Source organism: Idiotropiscis lumnitzeri, chromosome 6 (genome assembly GCF_059441095.1).
Source record: "Idiotropiscis lumnitzeri isolate Australia: NSW breed Sydney's pygmy pipehorse chromosome 6, RoL_Ilum_1.0, whole genome shotgun sequence".
Taxonomy (NCBI): domain Eukaryota; kingdom Metazoa; phylum Chordata; class Actinopteri; order Syngnathiformes; family Syngnathidae; genus Idiotropiscis; species Idiotropiscis lumnitzeri.
The window spans coordinates 10,758,399-10,779,923 of record NC_142396.1 but is presented as its reverse complement, the minus strand read 5'-3'; the positions used below and the strand labels follow the sequence as shown (position 1 = coordinate 10,779,923).

The following is a 21,525-nucleotide window of genomic DNA, read 5'->3' as shown; positions in this document are numbered from 1 at the left end:
CTGAATCTTTCCGCTAAGCCAGGATACAATCATTTGTTTGACAAATGCGTTGTTAATTACTATCTGTCTACGCCCTTGTCAAATTACACATCATAAACAGTCACAAATGATGGGCTGGAGGCTATGTTTACCACTTGGAAGCTCGACCCAAAAAGAATCTGTCTACCAAACAACAAAGGGAGACTGTGTGCGCCAAAAATTGGAAACATAGATGCAACGGTCCTCAACTTAACGCAAAGTCCGCATTGACACTGCAGGACCAAGTTCACTAATTCCGATTTAAACCCTATTTTTGATTTTTTTTTTTTTTTAATTATATGTTTGCTAAAAGATGTAGCTGACTTTAGCAGAGCTTCCTGAGGTAATGTTAAGGTAAAAAATATTTTTGTCAAAACATGACTTGGGCCCTTGCAATATTTTTTTTTTTTTTAATGCTTCCATGACGCATATCCAAATTGTGCCACTTGAAAGCAAAAAACGGAATTGCGTCACTGTGCCACGCAGCGTAAACCCAACCTAATTTGCTTTAAAAAAAAAAAAAAAGTCTCCCAGCCGCTCTGTCACACTGAAATCTCAAGCACAAAATGATCTTAACCTGCTGTTGAATATTCCCGATTTAGTGAGTAACACATTACGTGGATTCACACCTACTGGATCACCAATTATTCCGCAAGAACACTTGATTGGGCACAAAACACACACTTTGTAACAGGCCACTGGGGGACAGATAGCTAGCGAATGGCGGGAATGCGAGCACACTGCTCAATTGCTGAGCCATCAATCACACACACAGGGTCATAAACGCACATGTACACACACACAGCGAGACGGCGTAAACACAGGAAACAGGCGACCAGATCCTTTAACTAGCACTCCAAAGAAAAGCCATCAAAGAGCCGCCCAAGACTCCAGGCTTTTTTCCACAGCCGCATTTCCGAGCACTTTTTCCTGTGGAGGTTTGATTAGGGCGCGATTCCTCTCCCCTCCCCACCGAGGAGTTCTATGTGTGTGTGGGGGGGGGGTGTGAGAGAGACAGTGTGTATCTGCTGCACTGTTCTCACACGGTCGATGCGATCTCGCGAGTCACCTCCACAATGAGCAATTATGATCAAATTATTTTTATATTTTTCACAATAGAATATCTTAAAAGTAGCTGCCCACAACCCCAGCTTTACACGTCCTGCTACATGGCCGATTTTACTGAGATCCTCATTTTGGAGATCACGAGGATAACAAGTTAAGAATAAGAGCTTGAACACAATAGTGGACATCCTACTGATGATTTTTTTGCATACATCAAGATTCAAATAACAATAAGAGCTTACATTATTAGGTTCTCAGTCCATGCTCTTTGGTCAAGCATGGAATCTAAATAAGAAAGTCCATCGCAAGTTCTTTTTTTCACGTTGTTGTTTGAGTGCTCCTCCAGATGACCGTAAAGGAATCAAAAGGAACATGACGGCGGTTTTGCCTGCAGGAGTACATTCCTGCTTTAAAAATAAAGAAGTAGGCGACACCATGCCGGCACACCTGAAGCACAGCAGTTATTAGCAAGTTGAGTGGCCTCGGGGGATGAAAACAAGATGAAAGAGAGCAGACTCACACTAGCTTCCTGAAGTGTGTCTAATGCGGCATCAACAAGACTTTTGAATCATCTCCATTCACAGGCTAATGGAGGAGGCCGGTTAAGAGGTGTAAACAATATAGGTGGGGAACTTGAGTCACAAGATTCAACTCATGTCAGACTTAAGTCACCGCATCAAACTCGTGTGCCATTTGAGAATGCCAACATACAAATCAACGACGAAAGACACAAATACCACATCTAACAGACGGTTAAGCTAGGTTAACTTCACAGTTTAGCTAACCAAGCTAGGAAAACATATAAGTCAGCTTCATCTTCATTATGCGTTTAAATACTTGTGATGACAAACATGTAATAGACAATACGAAGACTGATTTGGGACCTGAGAATGTGTGAGTACAGCCGAGTAGACAAAGTGGCTTATGTGCGAACATATGTTGTGCCTGGGCAAGAATGTATGACATGATTTCTCACTTGTTTAACCCAAACTATACCTTGACTCGACTTGTTTGAAATTTTGTGTTGACTTCAGTTATTTCTTTTGACTTCCTAACTTATGACTTGGACAAATGGGACTTGCTCACATCTCATGGAAACAACATCAGAGGACGATCTCATGCATCAGCGACGTGTGACATTGTCGTCCTGTCCATGCGTCCACTGTGTGTCGGCTCTCATTACTTACACGGCTGATTCACTTCCTAAAAGCACCTGCTACATAAGGCTGTACAGTAAAAGGGTTGGGAGGTTGGAAGGGGGGGTGGGCTCAGATCGCCATGGCGACGTCAAGGCTGCACTATCCCTGACCTTGCTCGCGTAAGATGACTGGCTCTTCCAAGAAAAGTATTTCAGTCATGGCTGAATTGAATGTTAATAATTTAACAAGGACAAAAAAAAAAAAAAAACATTCTCATCATCGTCGCACACATGGCTGCTTTCATGCAGTTTGTCTGGAAAATATGCCCTGAAATTTGCAGAGTTCAAAGCAATGTTACATATTAATTCACAAAAAACTCTGTTTGTATTAAAAATAAAATGTAGTTCTGGCCGTAGGTGTCAATTGGAGTTTGAATGCTTGTCTATGTTTGGATCTGCTCTGCGGTTGGATGGCTGGTTTCACCAGGTTGAAGGCAAGTGCTAAGCAAATGGATGGATGGATAAAAAACTGAGTCCCAGACGAGATTGTGTTGGACCTCAGAGTTTTAACCGAACAGTAGGAAAGGACGATCCACACTCTAGTACAGGAGTGTCAAACTCAAATACACATTGGGCCGAAAGGTAAAACTTGAACAAAGCCCGCATTTCATTTTTTAAAAGCTGATTTTTTATTGAAAATTTTTATTATAAGTGGTTTTATTAATGCAATTATATGGTTAGTTTTTAAAATTACAATTATCATTTTGAATGTTACTATTATCATATAGGAAATAGAATAGTAGTCATTTGGTATAGCCTCGCGAGCCAAATATAATTACACTGCGGGCCAAATTTGGCCCACGGGCCAGAGTTTGACACCGATGCTCTAGTATGTGTCTTCATCGCATGCGGCGAAACCTGCCAGCCGCAAACTCCCAGCAGACTCTCATGAGTTCCAATGCAACAAAAAACAAAAACTCTGTAACTGCCCCATTTTTGTAGCCAATCAGAAGTCTGAATAAAGTCATTGCTGGAGAAAGCAATTTAATAATAAGAATGCTGAATCTAAGAATTTCATTATGAATAACATGGAAACAATTACAGAAAGAAATAAACGCCCAACTTGACAGCAGCAGTCGCAGCCCAAACTGAGTGCGCAGAATCGTCTCAAACGGAGTCTTGAACCCAACCCAAACACACACAAAGGCCTCGCGAGCAGGCATGGGGAGTGTGTGTTATGTGTTCGTGGGCCGAACCCAGGCTCCTCCTCACCCCGCCCACCCTCATTCATAAAATGGCCGCTTCACCACTCCAGCTGCTGGCATGTAATTTATGGATTTGGGGGTCACAGGCAGCAACGGGCCGAGAGGGACTTGTTTGTTTTATACCTTCCCTCCCTCCTGTCCTCTCCCTCTGTTTGTGTCCCTTCTCCATCAAAATCCATCCACCCCACATATGCCAACTTGGTTTCCTTAAAAACACCACCCCTCAACAAACCCGATAACCTCCTGGCCCACAACAGAGCTAGGGGGTGGCTCTTCCTCAAGAGGCCAGCAAAAGGGGAGTGCAGTAAAGGAGAGAGAGGGGGGACAACAATCTCAAATTGCATCCTTTGGAACGCAATCTCCACGTTTTTCCTCTCACCACATCACAGACCGAGCGGAGGCACGCGTTCAAAGCAATGCGAGGCTGGAACTTGTTTTTCCACATGCTGTTTGTAGTCCTAGAATAAAAGGGAGATTGTTTTGGGGGGTTTGGGAGGTATATTTTGGGACAAAAGCAAGGTGCTAATCGGTGACGGTGCACAGGCGGAGAGAGAGAAAATTCAGGGATACCCCGGGGTTGGTTGAACTTTGGTCGACTTTCGTAAGAAGTCAAGTGGTACCTTGACGCACAGGTGGAATTTGTTTCGGGACCCAGCTCTGAATTCAGTTTGCTCATATATCAATCAATTTTCCCGACTGAAAAGAGTGCCATTAATCAACTTCTGCCCAGCAAAAAATACACAGTGAACATGTTTTTTTTTTTGTTAAGCCTTTTAGGGGTGTGGCCTAATATGCGGCGTAAAGAGCTGTAGTCAGGTTGGCCCTGCAGTCAGCATTTCCTTGTGAGTGTTCTCATTTTGCATTTGTGTGTATACGGCTGAAAGCGACTGTGGCTGTGACAGTACCTTAATTGCACCATTTTTTGTTCACCTCACTTGTATAGTGGCGCATCTGAAGCTGGTATTTGTATTTGTTTGCATTTTTAAGTCACATAATTGGTAAGGGACAGGGCGCGCCTACTCCGCAAACATTTACATATGGCTCAGACTCTGACTATGGATATATGGTAAGCAACGTGCTTTTTATTTCATTTTGTTGCGTAAATATTTGTCTTATTTTACAATTTAATTTGTTGGAAAATATATTGCGAGCTGTCTGTTATGTTCCTGACGAAAGGAAGATTAACTATTTAAAAAAATTCAGAATATTTCATTTCAGGTTTTTGTATATATTACTTAAACATAGGTTCAACCTGTTGGACCTTCCTAAACAGAAAAAGAATCAAATGTGTCACATATCTTGTATTCTTAAATATTTAATGGTAATAAATTTGTTCCTAACAAAAAGAAGACAAACTCAGATTATAAGGATATAAGATGTGGTACATTTTATTTTTAATTACTGGCCACAGGATGCAATAATAGGTGTCACCATGGGTTTGTTAATGCGTGCGTGTGAGTGCGCGTTTGTGTGTCTGATCGGAGGTGAATGAGTGCACGGGTGCTAAAGCATCTACCCCCCTCCCAAGCCTGCACACCAGCCTGCAATGTGTTCTTCCATAAGCAGGCAAATTAAAATTCACTCAAGTAGCAGCCCCAGTACCCTTCAAAACACACACACATGCACACACACCCCCACACACACCCCCACAACCCCCCCCCCACACACACACACACACACACACACTAAACAGTACACTAAGAGACATATGCCGGGGGAATAGGAAGGATGCAGACTTTGAGTTTGCTTTTATGAGTCTCGTCAGTGGTAGCACATGTTGAGTTCATAAAATTAATAAACGCACTCATAAATACAAATCATCCCGGTTGGAACATATGTCAACTAACTGGTTTTCTTTTGGCATTTCATCCATGTAAAATAAAAAAGTGGGCCCTCATTTCTTCGTCATGGAGACTCCTGGAAATGATCTTCAAACACTGACGCCACTCTTCCCCCTCATTAGATACAGTAACAAGATCAAAAGGCTTAATAAAAGATTTTCAAAAGCTTTGCAATCTAGTGTTGCCCATTTGTCTCCTGATCAGGAGTCATGAATGGGTGGAAATTTACCAGTAGGAAATCAGCAGCATTTGAGCCATAGAATTTGTCTGAAATAGGTGTTTCAAACCAAAATTAACAACTTCCTGTTCGCTTTTGGGCATGGGTCTTTGCATTGCGTCCTGGTAGACACGTTCCACCCAATTGTGTGTGAAATTGTACGTTTTCACTTTCCTTGGACACAACTGAGAGCGTTTTGGAGCCCTTAAAATATACACTGTGTCACCAGGATGCAAAGACATGTAAAATTGTGTGAGTTTTAGGAGGCCCTTGTGGACCAATACATTCAGCGACGGCCGAGTATAATCAAGAATTTCATTCATGTAGCACATTTTGCTGCTCATCCAGGAGCAGCAGTTGCCCGTCTGTAAGCCCACCCACTATCCCCACTCTCTGGATTCAAACCTGGCGCCACACCACTCAAACTTTCCAACAGCCCAGTACAGACCGGCATCTTTCAGTCTGCCTATGTGCGTCAGTCAACCACAAACTCGGGACGGTTAGCTTGGAAGGCGGAGTGTCGGGATGTGAGGATGGGGTATGTGTTGCAGGGGTGACTGGTGACAAGGCCAGCCATATTTAAGCTGGCATCTTAAAAAAACAAAAAGGGCTGGCCTGGGGAACAAATGAAGTAGCATCCAAGCGGCAGTGCATAGTGTGGTTATGGCTGCCTGGCTATTTATACGAGGAGGAGGGAGCCACTACTATTGGATCCAGATGTTAAGGGAACAGACAGCTGCCTGACTAAAAGCTGGCAGCCTGGACCAAGACAGTGTCCACTACAAGGACCATGCATGTGAGGACAATGACCTCAGAATACCTAATTAAGTAATAATGTCTTTGTCTTCAGACGTGCATAAGCAGTATGTCTGGTTATCCAAACTTACAGTGTTGCCCTACTTTATCACCATTTATGCACCTGTTATATCATTTTCCAAGTGATATTTTTATGGGTTTTACTGTTAACTTGCTGTAACATGTTGGAGAGGAGATATAGTATGTTCAAAAAACATTGTTTAATCTCAATATTGTGGATTTTCACCTAAGCAAACAGAAAAAAACGTTGTTTCCCGGTTTTTGTAACAGTATCATTCATGACTGACATATTACATAACTAAGCTTTTGGATAAGACCTGGTAGGACAAGTATCGGTGCAGATGGTACTACTTTCTTGGTTATGAGAGCAGTTACTGATTTACATTTTTGCAGGTCTTTGTGAAACGGTATAATTTCTGACACCGTCATCATTACAACAAGGCAATAGAAAAAATGTAAAGTTGGAAAACCACGCAGTTGTGGCTCTTTTGGTTGAGCAGGACATCAAGTGACTGAAGGGTCAGCTGTTTGATTCCCGGCTCTGATTGTGCTCTCAAAGTCTCCTTGGGCAAGTCACTGAATCATAAATTGTTTCATTTCGTAATTGTCTTACCCGGTTAAACAAAGGAAAGTGTAGCATCATACTTGTGGAATGATAAACTGACGAGGTGTGATAGATGCATCAAAATCCATAGAGGCATGTCCATCTAGATTTCAGAGCATACTATTGTGCATCTGGAAATGCAATCACACCTAAACTTTCCATTGGCTCTCTCATGCTGTTTGGGAGTGACCTAAAACGATGTGTCAAGGGTATATGGAATGTTATCTGACATGAACAGCGTCAAACATTACACTACAGCCTCCTCTAAGCTATCTAGCATAACATCTCCCCCTGACCCACTCAAACCGGCTTGACCACTGCACTTAAATGACAATGAGTGCTGGTGAGAGGGCTAAAATATGATGTGACCAGACATGACGTGACTCCAGTTGACATAAGTGAGTACCAAGGCTTTGGACCACTCAACGTGGACCTCTTCCACACATTTGGAGGTAGTATTTCCAGAAAGTACACTTTGTGCACTCCCTTTAATCAACAGCAGAATCTAAATGATCCGGGAACGTGCAGCCGGACACACAAATACACTTGATTGCTTCTGGCTGTTGAGGGACATGAAGTCTTGAACAGGAGCCATCGTGAGTTGAGCTCCCAGGAAGACACACTCTGATATTTCTCCAGTCTGTGTACTCTGAGCTCTGAGTGGGGAAAAAAATCATACTGTGCGTGAAGATACTGTTACACTCCCATCTTTTGAATGGTGGTAATCCACATTTGAAAACAGATGTCGGTTCCCCTCTGGATCATGTGTCACTATCACAAAGTGCCCCAACTTTTGTAATTCTTTGTATTGGTTAATTTGCCAAACTTCTACAATGTTCATTCAACCATTTTCAATAACTCATGTCCTTGTTAGGGTTGCAGGTAACTTTAGTGTATCTTAGATGACTAGGCAAGAAGTGGGGTACCCTGTGCCCTGGTCCCAGTCAATTGCACCACACATTTAGACAAACAACCGTTCACACACAATATCACATTTATGAACAATTTAAAGACTCAGTCAACCTGAGAGACAGATGAAAACTTATTCCGCAAAGCAGTATCCTGGCTTTTAGCTAATAAAAGGATGCTTTAAAGTTGGACTCTGTCAAACTATAACAAATAAGAAAAGTCCATCGACATTTCTCCTGCTCACAGGATGGTCACATTTTCCCTGGTTCCACTCTCTGTGGGCCACCCATCATGAGGCAAAGCAAGGCGAATGGTGGTCCGCATTCCACAGGCCTTCGTGCTACGTGACACATTCACACAAGGGGTAGAGCTCTGCAGAGCAAGCAGCGACCCCACCCCCCATGAAACCCTTTCAGCACACTCTGTCACACTCAATCATGACAAACTCCACCACACCTGGCATTGAGTAGCCCACACATTTCATGGTGACATCTTGGGTTTGGCTTCCAAGCATCCAAACAAGATTTCAGACCAGCATAGAATCTAAAGAGCACAGATTTACTCCCGACAACAGCATGAAAACAATTTTCAAATTGGTGTTGTTGACCAATGGGTAATAAAGAGGGCCCTAATGGGCTTAAGTCAAAGCCCCGGCTGCCCACTGCTTTCCTAAGCCTGTTTGACCAGCTGTCTGTCTGGCTGAAGACAGACTCAAAAGCCACTCGTGCACACCAAAACACTTGACGGAGGGACGAGCAAGTGCGCCCCGACCTCCTGCCGCCCCTCCTCCCCATCTGCGCACCAACTGCCAAAATTCAATCACAACAACAGTAAAGAACACATGCTCCGCTAATACCTTGGATTTTAGATCACACTTGTTCTAGAGACATCTGATGGATATTTTTATTGATACGATATTTGTCTAAACTGACAAGCACCCTGCTGTTCTCGTGTTTGAGCACATAATTAACATTGTGTAGCATCAAAGTATGTGTTAAATGTTGCTGAACCCGGCATCCATTGTAGCCTGGACATCCTGGAAGGGGGATTCCCCCCGTCTGCGGCCCTTTCTCAAGGTTTTGAATTTTGCCCCAAATGTGTATTCTTTTTCCGAATTTTTCATTACATATAAATAAATTTGACCTTGACTTTGACGTTCACGCATGTATGTGCCTCAGCAGAACAATTTCTTCCACACTGGTGTCATGATGGGGCTGGAAAGGAGCAGGTTCACTCAGTGGAATGGAGTTTGTTAGATCTCCCTCCTCATCTGGTCCTACGCTCTCCCTGCTTCCCCAGCCAACGTTTGCACTGGGGCTATCTAGGTAGAGCTGCAAGATGAATGACTACATTAATTGCCTGTGATAGCTCGGGGATCTGCCTGTGCGTGGGAGGGGGAACACTGCACGGGTTGTCCCACTGCCTACGCCTGTGTCCACGCGTACTTTGGAATACACTTGATGGGTCCGTCGTCCCCTATGCTCCCACCGCCCTCTAACTCTAATTGAGGCCCGTAAAGCAACCCTAACCCTAACCCCACTTAGTCTCGACACGTGCACGCATCTGGAGTCCTGCAGACCTCTCTCCCGGGTCCACCGTTAGGAAACCACAAGTCTCGCCTGGCCCTCACGGATTGCTGCAGCTGTCAGTGAAGGCCCAAAGGACTCGGGCCTGCTTCCTCAGTTTACCAAAGAGACACTCCTATCTGGCCTTCTTATTCTCTGACTGCACGCATTTTTGTCTTTGGGTCCTCCTCTCCAGTGAGGGGGGAGGGGGTTAAACCATGAAGTGGTCAAGCTATCAAATACACACAGCAGGAGATTGCATGCACAATACAACATGACCTTGCTGAGACATGAAGCTGCAATCAAGCCAATGACGGTCGCTCAGCTAGTTATCTTTTTCCGACACTAATCCAGACAAGGAAGCCAAAGTTCACGTTGAAAGCCCACGCAAACTATGAGGCAAACCTAAACTAGTTCACTGTGCTGACCCACAGTCATATCTAAGTCTGCTTGGCCAGTGAGTAAAAAACAGCTGTTTAAAGACCTCTATACACACCAATCTGACATCGGCCGCATCGGCCTAGAAATCGGCACATTGGACCAGAAAATGACCAAAGAACACACCACAAAATCCGACAGAGACGCCAACTCTCTACCAACTTTCCGGTGTCGGATTGGCGTGTTGAGACCTTTAGAGTCACCAAATTGGCATACTTGGAAAAAAAAACCCCATCTGATTTAAAAGTGTAGACAAGAAGAGCCATGCCGGTACGCTGTAGTGGTTAAGGGGGATTAGCGGGTTGACGCGTGTACTTGTTGTACCTTTCTCTGGAAGGTACCACTAATCCAGTTACAGATTTAAGCAAGGGAAATGATCCCAAGACATCCTTCCCCCTTTATCTTAGAATCACAAGAGCCAGAATACTTCCTGTCAACTCCGTGGGAACTTGAAAGACTTCACCAGTCCAAATATTTGTAGAAATCTGTGGAATTCAACAAAGCCAATTACTCCTAACCTGCCTGCAATTCGACTCCAATTCCAGCGTTGTTAATACGATCCCGTGTAAAACACTTGAAGCTCTGGAGTGATGCACTAGCAAGCTGGTGATGTGTTCTTGTGGCCATGTCGGCAAACTGAAACAACGAAAAGCTTAGTAGATGCCACCGTAGCGGGCCATCCAAAAATCATATCAAATATGTAAGTGATCCAAACAAGAGCAACAGCGCACCCTGTGAGTCCATTGAGAGACCATTAGCATGTTTAGCGCTCTAGACAACTTTAGGTTGGTAAATTGCAGGCTGGAGGCTTTGCTGGCATCCGGCAGCATAACGTTGGAAGTGGCTTTACAAGTACGAGAAAAAGAAGGCTATTACTAACCCTGATTTTGACATTGCTTAATCACCGCTAGCCCCAAGAAAAATAACTGGGGTGTGGATTTCTATATATAGGCTGATTAGTTGGGGGTCCTTGAGGCTGAGGCCATGCGCAGAGCAAATGACGTTTCAGCAGCTCTCACAACATTGTAGATTCATTTGAGTCGATTCCCAGTCAAATGCCTGTGGTAGGCTCTAAATACACATGCCTACACAGGAACATGACGTTGGAGATGAAATGAGAAACCAAAGGGTTATTACAGAGCCATGCCTGACATGATAAGTAGCTTGGTTCATGGTGCGAGCCTTAAAGGTTTCACCCATGAATTCCAATTGATGGCGTACTGAAGCAAGAGCAACTGCTTTCATTAAGCGCTACAGTCCAGTTCAGTTTGCAATGGTATGGTTTGGAAGGTTAAACCCTGATCTGATAATTCCACCGACTAGTTAGAATCTAACTGTTAGATGAAGATAGTTGCCTCAGCTTTGTCAGTAGTGTGAGATCACACTAGTGGGAGTGATTATTGTTGACTTTATGAGTGGATGATTGCTTTACTGCGACAACTTGATCAAGTCTAATAACTGTTCATATTAAAAAAATATTTCCTGCTGATATTGTATCAGACAATAGCTGGTAACGGGCAGTACTCGAGGCCGCAATATCGGTATTGTATCGGTGGGGGAAAAAATTGTATTGGGACACCCCTAAACCCAATACACTTCATGTAACCTTCATGTTTCACGCACCACATTAACGCCCCACTTTGAGATACATAGTCGGCAACAGGAGTGTCATTGTTGTGACCTCATTGGGGACAGAAGACAAACTCTTTTGTCACAAAACCATTTCTCCATTGCATAAATTCCTCATGACTTTGAAGTCAAACAAATGTAGGATAACCACAACACATGGAGTCTTACAGAGTGGCTTTGGTTGAAGAAATGTTTTGTTTTAACATGACTGTCATATTACATACACGCCTTTGTCAAATTCTATTGAAGCATAGAAGCTGACCTTGGGTTTTATTCATTGTTATTTTGCATAAGCAGGGCAAATGTTCCCACAGACTCAGATACGGTCCTCTATGAGGCTGAGGACGAAACAGGCTAAGAAAAGATGGCACTTGCTCTTGAGCGCGTGATGGGGAAACAAAGGGCCTTCTTCCAAGAAATCCTCCCAGTGTGGGTCAGACAGTGAAGGGAACCTCGACACCCCAAACTTCCTTCACCCTCAACTCCTCTATTCTCACACGCTGTGCCAAACAAAGCCGTGAACGCACAACACTGTCTGCATGTCGCACATGTATTCAGAACAACACATACTTTCACCAGGCAGACGTGACAGCAATAAGTGAATAACAGCAAAACCGTGACAGTATGTAAGACAGTGGCTCATTTAAGCATATAATCTCTCCATTGTCTTCCAGACTTTCTTTCTCATTACTGGAGCATTTCCTTCTCTCTCTCACAGACACAGGAATCTTCAGAATGTAACATCGCCAGGAGCGAGACCAGCCGCAGCAATGAACTTGGCTAACCCCGTGGAAAAAAGCAAAACGAGTGGACCCTGTTGCTCCGCAGTCTCCACTTTGGCACAGTGGTCTGTTTTCTTGATACCCTCAGTCTCCTCTTGAATAAAAATATCTCCTTGTCAACAGTTTATGGCTAAAAAGACCTGGCTCAGATAAGAGACTATCACGGCTCACTTGTTTCTGGGTTTGGTCATGTGACATTCGCAAACTGAGCCGACTCCTTTTCAGTCGACAGCAAGCCTCCTGAGATGAATAAAAACTTGTGGCTTTCGCTGTTTAATTCATATTCCACAAACGCAATATTAATCAGACTGCCGTGATTAGACTAGTGGGGGTGCACATGACATAAAGTCGTAAAGAACATTTTTGACCTAACTTCCACTTTGATGCATTGGCCTGTTGTCTTGCTGCTCTCAGTCTTCTCTTGAATAAAACTTCAAAGTCTTTTGACCTAAGGCTGCATCCACTACAAAATACAGGCACCCTTATTCTCCTCAATTTTTGATGTTTGTTACAACGTTCTAATTCAGACTGATGTTTAATGTGGCGCGTCTTTTGCCCCGATACTAATTTGAAGTGGGAAAACAGCACTACTTGAGAAGCTACTGTTCAAACACAGGATCCATTCACCTAAATAACATCCTCGTGTCTTGTTTACTTCAAGTAGAGACTTTTTTGTTTCCTACCTGGAGCCAGTGGAGCGAGTCACTTTAAAAAGTCAATTAGTAGATTTACAATACTTTCGCCTGAAGTCTCAGGCAAAAAGGCAACAAGAAATGAGGAGAGTGGTTAACACACACTAAAGGCTACCACCACGTGCAATGAAAAGCAATAGATCCAATGACGCAGAGCTTTTATGTCCCGGCCATCGATTCAGAGGTGGCGGCAGAAATAATAACTTCCACATATTAAACTCAATGCCAAAGTGTCAATATCGTACAGCAGACACCTAATGGCTCTGCCAATGTAATCGTAGTTTTACGGTCAGTTGAGGGAATAATGAGGAGCGATCTTGGCTTTGGTGTTTTGAGAGAGCTTGATATGGAACGTTTCGTGTCCAGTGTCAATAAAGAGTTTGATTTTACTGGCAGTCTAAAATAACACAGAAAAGACCATTTTAAGAACTTTTTACTCTGGGTTACAACTTCAGATTTTCTAAACGCTATTAAAAAAAAAAGTTGTGTCATTGCACTTGCAGTGGCTGCAGCAGCAGATGGTTGATTGTAAAGACAAAAAGTGTCATTTTTTAATTGGTCATCATTTTATCCATTCTGTTTGTGAGTAACCGCACAATCGCCACTAATGATAAATGGAAGGAAAGGGTTCAAATCTTGCTCCCCCCTCCCCCCCAAAAAAATAGTAAATGGGCAAAAAAAAAAAACAAGCTAATTAAAAAAAATAAATAAATAAAGTGAACCTGACTCTTTGCGCCCAGAAGTGAAAATAGGTAAAACAAATCATTCCGAGCCTCTGTGATGGAAAACTCCCTCTGCTGATGCACATGACAGAGTTGGATGGAGGATGCCAAGCGATTAAGTGGAAAACGCACTGAAGTCTGGAAGTGTTTTAATAAGCTGGAAACTATTTCCAACAGGCTTTACAGCGGCGATGCTGACCGAAGACAAAGGGCTCCATTGTAAACGCGCAGTGTATTTTTCTTTACCCAATCCAATTCGCAATTCGCTTACCAAGAAGAGACAAACCCCAAAGAACCCCGGCCCCACCTCCATCTATAGTCTCCCTCGTCCCTTTTTAGACTCCTCGTCGCCCATCCCGACATGTCTACACACACAAGCGCAGCTTCATCCACCACAAAAGACAGACTGCGCGGGACCTCTTCCGTTGAGTCATAAAAAAAGCATGCCGCCGAGTCTTCTGCAGGGGCCTGCTGCCAATATCCTGAATTCAATCTATATAGCCTTGATAACCCCAAAGTGGGCCACTCATAGGCAAAGAATTTCCGCTATTAAAAGTGCCTTGCATTCCAGCAACGGGCGTGTCTGTGGGCTGACCAAACGGAAAAAACAGGCAAACAGAGATGTAAATAAAGTTGTCTTGTATTGTATATGCACACTGCTTTTTCAGTGGCCGCAATATTAGGTACACCTGCACAATCCAATAAGAAGACAAATGAGTCCAAAAATAGTACCTGCTATTTCAATGAAACAGTTTCTTCCCCTCATAAGTTAAAAAATTCCCCAAAATCTCGTCGCGGCATGATAGTTTTTTTTTATTTTCGATTTTTAATTCAACTACCTAGATAAAATATTTAACAAAAATTTGATAAAAATTTATTTTGATAAAAAAAAGTGTTTATATATTTTTAATCTCATATTTGTCATACTAATTAAACACATAACAGTCTTTTCATCTTTTAGTTACATGACAGGTGTCATAATTTTTTGGCCTATTTTTTTGGAGTCTGGCCAAAAATTTGCCTGTTTTGAGGGGGAGGTTCTGAGCCACTTCTTAAAGGGCTAAGCACGTCTAAATAGAATAGACAATGGAGGTGTACCTAATGTTGTGGCTTGAGTCACTGATGGTAAGCATGAAGCATTGTGGGTCATTGTCCAACAAAGCGGTGGCAGAGGTGTTTCATCTAGACTTGCTTTGACTCATACAAAGAAACACTTGCCCCCCCCCGCAAAACCTCTCTCCCCCGTTTCCTACAGTAGACATAGAGTACACACTCCATTAATCAACACAATCAATGAAACACATGATGGCAAGCATGCCCGCTCCCTTTTGTGACACCCGCGAGGGGCGGGGGGCGCAAACGGAACTTCCGAGCAGGCTTATAGGCCAAATGTGGACGTGTCTGTCCCCACGGCAACAGCCATGTGTGCCTCCAGACAGTGTGGGGGTGTGTTTGCGTGTCAGGACCGGAGCTGGTAATTACACATTCGTGCACCTGTAAAATGTATCTGTCGAGCTATCCATCTATCAATCGACCTGTCTAACCATCTATCCATCCATCGTAGCAATAAAGCAATCAAGGAACTAATAAGAATGCCATCTTAAAATACATTTCCTCAAGTTAAAAAAAAAAAAGGACATACCCCTTAAAACTATTCTTCAGCCAAATGAAAACTCATCCTGAATCACTTCCTCCACTGAGGTCAACATGCCTGGGAAATGACACTCACCACTTGAGGCTTTTTCTCGTCATAAAACCAGTGGCTGGAGAAGCAAGAGGTGTAAAAACTTTAAAAGCATTCCGGGTCTGCCACACTGTATGCTTCCTGAGCCCCTCATCGAGCCGAGGGGGCAGCTGCCTTGTTTTTTATGACGTCCATGAGGACTCCAGTCGCACGCAATGCCAATTAAGCGAGCTCTCCCGGGAGCGGCCCCGGAATCCAGCATGCCTAATAGGTCTTCTTCTACGTGCCAGACATACATACGACCAAAGGTGCAAATCTAGGGGCTCATAATAGGACTACTAGTACAAAGTCCACTCCTTAAATTGTATACATCTGGGAAAAATGGGTTTCTGTTTTCGACAAACAGTGAGTTGAAAAATATCGAATTAAGCTGCTAGTAGCAATGAACAGGTCATTGCACCCCATGAAGAATTTTCATGAGGAATCCTCAATTTTAACATTAATATGCTCTTCCTATAGTGAATGTCGAAGTTAAAAATTGAATCAGCAATTTTGCATTGCCCATCTGCAGACTCTGTATCCTTCTGTCTTGGTGAGGAAGGAGCTGAGCCAAAAGGCGACGCTCACAAATTTACCAGTCATTTACGTTCTCTAGTTGGGGTTCGCCAAAGCTCAAACTCAACTCAAATTTGCCCCAAAATGGCTAACTTTCTGTTCTAATTCATGCAAGGGTCTTTTAGAATTTTTCACGTGTTTTACTATGTTTGACATTTCTATTGAATTTCAAGTCCATCAGTCAAACTGGTGTTCGGAGCAAACATTTTCCAACTTTCCAAGGGGAACTATTGAGTGCGTTTGGAGGTGGCCCCAAAAAGGTTTTCACCAGGGTGTATGTTGAGGCCTTCAAAAAGGTGATTCGTGAAAATCAGAGGAATAAACAGGTACATTCCAATAATACAAAAAAATCATGACAAATGATAGACACTTGACATGCTCTCACATATGTGCGGCACGTGTAAATTTGAATATGAAGGACTTTGAAATCGGATAGCCGGAGCTTCATTAGGGTCACGGGTGAGTTGGAGTCTATTAATGCTGATGACTTTGCATCACATAAATTCATAAAAAAAAAGAGTCTATTTTTTTTCTTTTACTTTTTCCCAAATCCAATCTACGTACTCTTGATAAAGCATCCCACGGAATGTCAATATTTCATAAAACAGTCATTTCAACAGACTTTTATTTCAAAATGATTTCACCAAATAGGACCTTTTTAAGTAAATAGGAATAAACTGGGGACAAACGTTGTGAAAAACGCATAAAAAGGAAAGAAAATTCCCATATGGTTAACAGTTACACAATTCCATCAACTGTATGAGGTCCATGAAAAATAGTTTTTACCGACAAACAGAAAACTTGAAAGCTCATCTGAATTTAAAAAAAAAAAAAATACATAAAAAAACTGAAGTTGGACAAAATTCCTGGGGCTTTTCTTAACAGAGGCATGAGACACACCGGAGACCGAGGGGGGGAAGATAATAGCATGTATTACACAGGGAGCCAGGTAGAATGCAAAAACAACACGTTTTACACAAGCAAGTGCATGCCTTTTCCGGAAGAACCCAATCACCTTTTACTGTGTAAACAGAACACGAGTCATATTCCCAGGAAGCATAAATTCAACCCACTGCGTTATAGAGAGAAAAGTAGTTCAGGCAATTTGCCTTTATCCGCCTTCCTCTGCTCTGAAAAAACGAAACCAAAAAAGCCTCTGAGCATTTGCCAACATTCTTGCCTTAATCCAGCTGCCTACAGACCATCTAATAGGTCATAAAAGGCGGAATGACAATGGTGGTGTTTGCGTGCAGGGTGTGGGCCTGTCCCACATCAGTCATGTCATGTCAGGCAGCTGAGACGAGGGGAAGGAGGCCACCAGGGCAAGCGTAGACCCGTCTGAAAAGTGACCTCAAGTATACCCAGTACAGGTGTGATTGCGTTTCCATCCAGGTGGTACAGTTCAGTTCAGTATACATGTTTCTCGCGCTGGATCAGGGTAGATCAATGTTTGCCGTCGTTGTAGGTGTTGCTGAGCCATGTGTGTTAAAAAAGCAGTTGTTTAAAGGATAATAATTACATGCTATGTATGCCATCATTTCAATTATTCCCCCATTATATGTCAAGCTTAGAATGGTTTATTTGTGGTCTGTGACTGGCTGGCAACCAGTCCAGGGTGGACGTCAGCTGGGATAGGCTCCAGTTAGCAGTTGCAAAGTTGATGCATAAATAATCACTGTATCATGTTATTACAGCTGGCACGACATTGCAATAATATTTCATATTTGTTCCAGTAAAGCAGGTTTTTAAAATGATTATTATTATACGATTTCATGGGGGGACAAAAAGCCTAAATTACCTTGCCGCCAGGCATGTCCAAATGTTTTTCCTCTGCCGGCAACATATAAACAAAGGAAAGAAGAAGAAGCCATTTCGTATTTAGGGAACATGCTAAAACCAATTCAATAATCTGGAGGTCTACCGTTGGTATTAGTCATCAAGCAAAATCTCCCATTGTTGTGTCTTTATAGGTGAGTGGTGCTACTGTGCCATCTTGACCACGTTATGCAAATGTGAAAGGGCTGACTATTGTGTGGTGCATTTCATAAACAGTTTAAAGAACTCAACACATTTCCACTGAGCAATGCATGAATAAATAACAAATGAGAATTATGTAAAAACAGTGAACGTTACTGTGCATGGAAATTCTTGTTTCATTTAATAATTGCTTAACACCTGCAGTAAATATTAAACTGCTAATGTTAATGATCAACATCCTGCCACGTAAATGCCTAACATAATGCCACAAATATCATATGACCCTTTCACAACATATGCCAACCAGTTATGTATTGAGAGAAAAAAAATATATTTCAGGATTGTGTCATCCTAGACAAAGCAGTATTATATCCACTCTCATGGAGGCCTGCTAATCATCTACATCCTGTAAGCGAAAAGCCAATTTAGGGAAGGATGAATGAGGATGGTAGCAGCTCCCAGGTGACGCAGCCTATCCCGTTTCTGCAAGCGGAGCTGGAGCTCCAGTAGGAGGGGATGGTTGGACCTCTAGAGACCTCTATATTTATCTGACACAGTAACAAGCCGCTGTCAGGCTGCGGCATGGTGCAGTACAGCTGCAAAGGTTCCCACTGTGAAAACATCACCGCAACTCTCACCCCCTATTTGGACCCGGGAAGGGATGACGGGCGGAATGTCATCACTCTGTGACTCATAGCACGGACGGAAAATAACAATGGTTAGTTCATCAACAGTACCTCACTTGTTTCAAAGTTGAGATCTGACGCCGCCCACCTCAACCCCAACCCCTCTCCCAATGACCCCCCTCAAGCCCCACAAAGGAACAACTGGTGATCGCTGTTGTGTTTGCTTTCCGCTGGCTTACTGAGGCGGCTGGCCAAGGAGCTGATGCCCGTGCCAAAAGAGCTGGGGAGGCCGCCACCTGTGCCCATTAGCCAGCGTGCTGACAACTGCACCGGACCCAAGAGGGATCCCTCCTGAGAAGACTAAAGAGAAACCGGAAGGGGAGGTGAAGGTCATTTTGAACAACATTAGACAAGGGACTATTTTATGGATTGTCTTCTGACTTGTAAGCATGCAGCATATGGCCGAATTATTCTATTTGAGGGCCACCAGGATATCAGCCAAGTTACTCCAATATTTATTGCTATTTTAGCCGCCTTGTTTTCAGGTAACGGCATGAGGACAGTGGAGGAGTCTCAGTATTCTGAGTTCTGGGACACGCAAGAGAAGACGTACGGTGACGTGTTTGAGAAGACATTGCTCCCTGGTCAGCCTGAAGTATCCCCCAAAGCGTTCTTGGTGGAACTGTAACTCACAAATGAGATTAACATTTCCAAGTTTCTACAGAGTCATTCGTAAAGAGGCACCCAGTCCTTTTCCTTCTTAAAATGAGCATGGCCAGGACTTTCTTTTGCAACAATGAATGATGTAGTTTTTCAATGTCTACTTTTCATGTAAGCCAGCGGCAAAAGTCGCATACTTGCTTCATGCTAGGCTGCTGCGTCAGGACTTCCAAAAATGGCCATGCTAGCAACCGGGGCGCTGTCACCTTCTTTCCACACTTTTGCACAGTCCTTCCACATTGAGTGATTGCCGTGTATAAGGCCTTTAGGGTCAAGGGTGGGCTGGAACCTCGCACACTTGAATCGGACTTGGGTGCCGAAAAAAGTAGCAATATAAAGTAACTTACCTCACACACAAACATAATGATTGTTGTGATTTTTTTTTCCCATTTTTCATTATTGTTAATATAAGTCATGCACCGGCAAGTTATGTCGCTGCCAAGTTGCCCCAGCCATGTGTGAATGACTGCGTTATATGAAAGCATAGCATGCATGGGGGTGGGGAGTCAGGACGGACAAGGAGGCTGAGAGGGGGACAAATACACCCACCACCCCAGCCCACCACCATTCATGCTTCCTTCCATTTAAAGCAGGATTGAGGGGAGAAATACCGCCATGGGCCCCCGCAACTCTGCGAGAGGAAGTTATGCGATTCAAGCAGTCTAATGAATGAGTGGTGAAAGCAAAAGGATGAGTCACAGCCTCAAACGGCTTCTGGATGCCTCCAGTGGGCAATGATTTTTGGGGCTGATACAAACAGTCGTGTTGTGTGTGAGTGTTCGTGGGCTCTTTAACTCATTCAATACCATTGACGGATAAATACGTCAAAATCCATTTTTTTTTTTTTTACTGGGCTGGTCGTGAATGAGTTAAGAGTATGGTCATGAGAGATAATAGAATTACGCTTTTTTAAATTTTGATGACGTCATAGCCCCGCCTACAGAATTACGCTTTTGTCTCGTTGTCCCCGCCTACAGAATTACGCTTTTGTCCAAAATGGCCGCTATCCCCGCCCCTGTGTTAAAACTATCCAATCTCCAGCCACCTATTTCAAAATATTTACATATTCCCTGCCCGTTGAAGGTTTAATACCACTCCTACAGAATTACGCTTTTGTCGAAGTGGGCCCCGCCTACAGAATTACGCTTTTTGTCTCGTTGTGATGACGTTGTATGTGTGTGTGTGTGTGTGGGCCAAGGGCCCCCGCCTACAGAATTACGCTTTTTGTCTCGTTGTGATGACGTTGTGTGTGTGATTGGGAGGGGGGCTTGGCCCCCCTCCCAAACTGTATGCTTCTTATGTTAAAAACAATGTGTTCCCTGCGTGCGTGCGTCCCCAACCCAAACTGTACTTATGTTATTCATATTTTAATATCTGAAGTATATAAAGCATCCAATGCAATGTTCTATTTAAATAAATAAAATTAAATTAAACGAGTGAAATAATATGAGTTGAAAAGAGCAGGCGTTGTTTTTACCTTTGAATAAGATGTTTATTCGGTGGATATAGGTCATCCATATTTAAATATCTGAAGTATATAAAGCATCCAATGAAATGAGCTATATCTAATTAAATAATGTAGATGTATAAAATTAAATTAAACGAGTGAAATAATACGAGTTGAGAAGAGCAGGCGTTGTTATTACCTTTGAATAATATGTTTATTCGGTTGATATTTGCCCTTTTTGCAAACATGTCTGGACATATTCCCAGCGACATAAGTTTAAACATGGTATTGTGCAGGCTTGGGGGTTTGTCCGGGCAAGACGCGGCGTCTTGCATAGACACCCTCCAAGCCTGCAGCAGCCTCAAGGTGTTTCAAAAGATAGTGAGTGGCGACATCCTGTCGATCGATGGGCAGCCGTGGGCATCCGGGCGACCACCCTCCTCCTTCTTACCTTTTTGTAAAATCTGCCGAGTCATGTTTACTTGTTCTGATTACGAACATAAGGTGTTTGAAACGATAGTGAGTAGCTCACGACATTACTTCTCAAGGTGTTTGAAAACATAGCTCAATATTGCCATCTAGTGCCTTAAGGGTAATATAGCAGAAGCCTCGATTTCACTCTGAATAATCAAAGTATGAAACGTTTAATGTTTAAAGGTAATATAACAGGAACATGTACTTACCTAGTGAAACGTTTATATATTAAATTGAACAAAAGTTTTCCTTTTCAAGGGATTGACAAAAAATAATCTGTA

The 21,525-nt window shown here is 43.1% G+C and overlaps 1 protein-coding gene across 1 annotated transcript in view; it reads right to left on the bottom strand.

Annotated features, from left to right (window-relative positions):
• Positions 1 to 21,525, bottom strand: part of LOC148335215 (insulin-like growth factor 1 receptor) — a 97,410-nt gene that overhangs the window by 38,700 nt on the left and 37,185 nt on the right. The gene's annotated exons all lie outside the window — the stretch shown is intronic.